Source organism: Alnus glutinosa, chromosome 13 (genome assembly GCF_958979055.1).
Source record: "Alnus glutinosa chromosome 13, dhAlnGlut1.1, whole genome shotgun sequence".
NCBI lineage: Eukaryota > Viridiplantae > Streptophyta > Magnoliopsida > Fagales > Betulaceae > Alnus > Alnus glutinosa.
The window spans coordinates 23,846,398-23,851,619 of NC_084898.1; the positions used below are offsets into that span (position 1 = coordinate 23,846,398).

The 5,222-nt window shown below is 36.0% G+C and overlaps 1 long non-coding RNA gene across 1 annotated transcript; it reads left to right on the forward strand.

The window, feature by feature from the left end:
- Positions 1 to 437: 437 nt before the first annotated feature.
- On the forward strand, positions 438 to 3,236 carry LOC133853774 (uncharacterized). Its single transcript, XR_009896736.1, has 3 exons — positions 438 to 562; positions 2,805 to 2,948; positions 3,060 to 3,236. It is a non-coding gene; the product is annotated as an uncharacterized LOC133853774 (long non-coding RNA).
- The last annotated feature ends 1,986 nt before the right edge of the window (positions 3,237 to 5,222 follow it).

The following is a 5,222-nucleotide window of genomic DNA, read 5'->3' on the forward strand; positions in this document are numbered from 1 at the left end:
ATCTAGTGGGATGGAGATTAAATATATAGTATTATTCAGGAGTCATGACTCATGACTTGTAAATATTGTCACGTCAATGTGGTAAGATTAAAATAAGATGTTTGTGTAATATATAATATTTATCTTTTATAGAGTATGGACTGCAAGTGAATTTTTAAAGGGATTCTAATAAAATCTGTATTACCCCATTTTTCCAATTTCATTCGAATTCTAAAATTTCTTGATTCAATTTTTTAAAATTGTTTTATAACTTATCATTTACCATTAATCAAGTACAAGGATTAAAAACTCTAGAATCCCCTAATTAATCTATCCTCTCGCACCGCCACGTCAACTTGGGCCCAGCGGGATCCTTTGAGCATGATGGACCTCACTCCTACCGTTCACAACTTTCCCTCTAAATTTTAGCTGTACTCTGTTTTTTGGGTCGCAATTCCCATAAAATCCGCTCACACTGTCTGGTAGATTCCACGGCCATGGCTTAGAACTTCAGAGAACCCCAAATCGAAAACCTGCGTTTCCGTGTAAACGTGTTGGAGAACACTCTGTGAATCCGATTCTGGTTAGCTCACATTCCTCAAAAAGTTTCCACTTTGGTGTTTTTCGATTTGTTTTCTGTTTATATATTTTTATGATGCGATGAGGAGGAGATTGTGATTGTTGGGTGTAATTTACACCCTAATTTTAGTTTTGAAAGAGGTTCCTTACGGTTTAGAATTATGGAGTTAATCTGAATTACAATGTTTTACGCTGGAATTGTAGAGAAGAAACGAAGAACAACTTCTGCTTGTGATGATTTTGCTCTACGAAGCGAAATTAATGAACTTTGTAGTATTTTCTGAAATTATATATGTAATTTTCAACTGGGTTTTTTTTTTTTGGTTTTAAGTATTCTCTTAGATTTCTCGAATTGTGTAAATCTACAGGAAATGTATGGTTGCCTATGGTTCATCTTTTAGCTTTGATATCTATCATGTGTAAATCTAAAAGAATAACCTTATTGATTTTGCGTACATTTCATGAGGCCATGATGATTTTTAATGTCATGTATGTAAATCGAAAATTGTAGTATGTATTATGCTATCAATATACTTAGAGCAGTCCCACCGGGTTATGTAAAACCCGTTTTTAGTTCAAATAGATAGCAGAATTCGTAAAATCCTCTTCCATCGGTTTATGTAAACGAAATGCAAAGTAGCGTTGGCATAGATTCATGTACAGTGCAATGCCAGATGAGGCGTTGCACTGTACACACATCTATTGCTTATTTTATTATTTCTTTCACTTTCGTTTCACCTTTCTGCCTCTTTCTCTTGTTTCTCCGCTTCTCTCTCATACTCTTCTCCTTCTTCTTCTTTTTTTTTTTTTTTTTTTTTTTTTCCCTTTTCCTTTCCCTACCGACGCCGGCCTCTACCTTTCCATCATCTTTGTTGAAGCTTTTTCTGCCGGATCGGCCAAATGGAGGGTAGCGTGAAAATGGGGATTTTGAGAGATTGGAGCGGAGAGATCGACGCCCTGGAGAGTTAGGGTTTGGATGGCGTCCTGGAGACCCTCGGCGGGGTCCATCCCGAGATCTTCCATGTTTTCCTTCACCAGATCGTCGAATGCCTCATGTGAGATTGTGCGCCCAACCTTCGCCGTCGTCTTCGATCGACCCATCTGAGCCACGATCATCCCCCCCCCCCCCCCCCCCCCTCCCTGTGTTGATCTCATGCCCCGGAGCTTGAACGCGGCTCGGTCATAGGCCTTGGCGGCTTCTATAGCCGTGTCGAAGGTCCCCGGCCACACTCGTGAGTCGCGATGGTTGGGATCTCGGATCTCCGCCGCGTACTTGCCCCACGGCCGTTGTCGCACGCCTCTGTAGTGCCTTTTCACTTCTACACTTGGGTTTTCTGGAACGGACAGGGAAGGTTGAGGTTGGGTTCCCGAATTGGATCCACTTGTTTTGCTTTTGCTCGGGAGCAAGATCTTCAGCGCGGGGCTGATTGTTGGAAATTTTCGGTGGGTGAGTTTTTTGGATTGGCCGAATGAGGAGTTTTCTGAAAATTTCAGTGTTTTTCTTGAACGGTTGGTGAAATTGAATGGCGCGAACTTGTCAATAAAAAAACAATAAAAAATAATAAAGAAAGAATACATGGATAAGAATAGATAATCAGATGTATGGTGTTTTTAAAACTCATTAGCTAAACTAAATAAAGTAAATTTTGGTTAGCTATTTTAGATTGAGAAATAGACAAGCCGGTGTGAGTGCTCTTACTGGCATCATTGGCTATTTGTGCAATATAGTTCATGTTTTTTTTTTTTTTCAACTATATTTATCTTTTATTTCTCCAAAAGATGCACTTATTAGGAACACTGATCATACAGAATTTTCATGTAGTAATTGCTAATACTAGGTACTCAAAACAGCTAACTCAAACAAAGCTTCATAATTATTATATGTTCACTTGCAAGTTGTATGGCTGCTTGGTCTTGTGACACTAGTTCATTTCTTCATGTGATAACACTGTTATATGCAATTAAGAACTTTTGGAATTGATTTTCAAGAAATGTTTTACTGTATGGGTATGTTCTGTGTGTCAGACTAATGCAACTAAAAATCCGTTCTCTTGGTTGCACCCACGTTTCTAAATATTTGACCCAAAACATCACATGAACTTGTTCTTAAGAAGAAAATAGATTGGAAATCTGGTAAATAAATGGCTTGCTCAAATTTGCGATCATTGTGGTACGTATGACATAATATATGATGGATGTGCTTCTTAAATTTCTGCTTTAATACTTAATAGCATGTTCTGTTTCAGTTGTTCTCCTATATGAGGTGAGGCAGACAAGTTTGATGATGGCAGACCTACCAGGTTATATGCGATCGTGCTTGCATACTAGAAAACTTGCTTTCTTGGCAATTTTGGTCTCTGGAGGGATTGTATTGCAAATTTTGTTCAGTGGTGCTCTTTCCTTCTGATCATTTTTCAATTATTAATACAAACTGAGGTAAAAATTGTTACTGTGACAAAGTCTATTTGCTATTTTCTTACTTAGTATGTCTGATGCTGCAGGCATGCGCTTTGTACGACAATTGGAGGGCCGATGCTAACGGGTTAGTGACTGAAGTTTTTGGTCTTGAATTTTAGCATTAGATTAGTTACCAAGGGATTCAGTGTACTGGTGGTGCTTAATAAATTTGAGCTTTCAAAAATATGGGTATTGTGTGTGTGTGTGTGTGTGAGCCGTGATGGGCTAACAAGAAAAAGGTACAAGGAATTGATTCAAGAGTCAAGACCATCTCAATTACTTCCTGAAGAGCCTAACAAACACAAACACATTCAGGCACCAGTGCTGATGCAGTTGTTTTTATTTGGCAAACATCTCTAAGCAATCTCAAAATGGTGATTGGGAACAGGGTACGTCAGGGTTTAAAAAAAACTGAAAAATATTTTTGTTAAATAATAGCTGGTTCGGAACACATTCAAAAGAACCACAAACCCTATTCAATACCCAACGTACACCCTCTCCTATCCCTATAGTCTCTACAGAATAATACCAAAGGCCTTCACCAATGTATAATATCTCCATCTCTAATCTATCATGAAACAAATATAAATTCACTATCAAAACCACATAATCTCATCATATCCTTGAATCTGAGAAGAGCCGCAAAGCAATACACATCGAGAAGCATTATGCTTGTAAAACAGTCAGGAAATTAAACAAGGAGTTGTTACCACATACTTTTACTAGCTTATGAGAACAAACATGAAAAATTGTTGTATTCTGTGTACAACACTTCTAATTCTTGGATAATGGAGTGCCAAAACTGCACAAGATTTCTACTCAAATCAACTAAATGCAGCTTAATATTGACCTACCTACACGATTGATTTTTTTTTTTAGTTTGGGTGAATTAAATTAAATATAATTCATGTATTCTCTCCTTGGTTTTCGTGTGTGAATTCACTTTTAAAACAAATTCAGCTAAAATAAATTGAATTGAGTTGAGAAAAAAAATAATTGAATTTTGAGTTTATTGACCCAAACATGAATTCAAATAAAATAATAAAATTGAGTTGGATTTAGTGGCTTCCCAAAAAATAAATTACCCTCGGGAAAACATGACTATATGATAGAATTCAAGTGGGCTTTTCATCTTCTACGAAAAAAAAAAATAATAATCTATAAAAAAAAGTTACGAAGCATTAAAAAAAATTCATTTCTTTTCACGTCTTCACACTTTTTCAGCAACCAAGCAACTAATAAACCAAAACTAAATAAACAAGAACCAATTAGATATGTGGGTCAGAGTATCCCGTTGATGCATTACATACCACTGAAAATAAAATAAAAAAAAAAAAAAAAACCAAAAATTACCAAAATTTAAAACCTCGACATCTCATTCTCTTTTATAAATATGGAGTCTCAGCAAAACAAAAAAAGTAGAGCGTACAATACCGCTCGATCTGTTACCGCTTGATCTGTTATGTTGTAGCTACAACCTGCCATAATAAGACCATATGAAGACTTAATATTTTATTAAAGATCCTAAAAAACACATTTGTACGTATGTGTTTTTTAGGATCCATACGTAAAGACTTAATATTCTATTAAAGACCCTAAAAAACTCTGAAGTCGAATTAATTTTATTTTTTATTTTTTTATAATGGTGGAAGAAACGTCCAACTGTCCAAGGGCACACCGGTGAGGGCTGTGGCCACCCTGTCCTAATTGTACTGTGTGATGTCATTTTCTCATCTTAAAACACCTTAACTTTGTTCCTTCTATCTCTTTCTCTCTCTACAGAATACAGATAGAAGAAGAGAGAAGAAAAATGGAGAGGGGAGTTAATATGGAAGAATGTTGTTATATATCAATTTTGTTTTGATGCCCTATAAATTGGGCAACTCCGTTCCATATTAACTACCCTCTCCATTTTTCTTCTCTCTTCTTCTATCTGTATTCTGTAGAGAGAGAAAAAAAAAATTATGTTCTCATATTTCCCTTAGCTTCTACCAAACAAAAATAAACATTAAAAAAAAAAAAAAACCCACAAAAAAAAAAAAATATATATATATATATATATATATATATATATATATATATAGAGAGAGAGAGAGAGAGAGAGAGAGAGAGAGAGAGAACTCTGCGCATGGCAGACTTATTCAGGGGCAGTGCCCGCCCAAGCCCCAGATTTTTTCTCCCAAATTTTTTTTTTTTTTTTTTAAAAA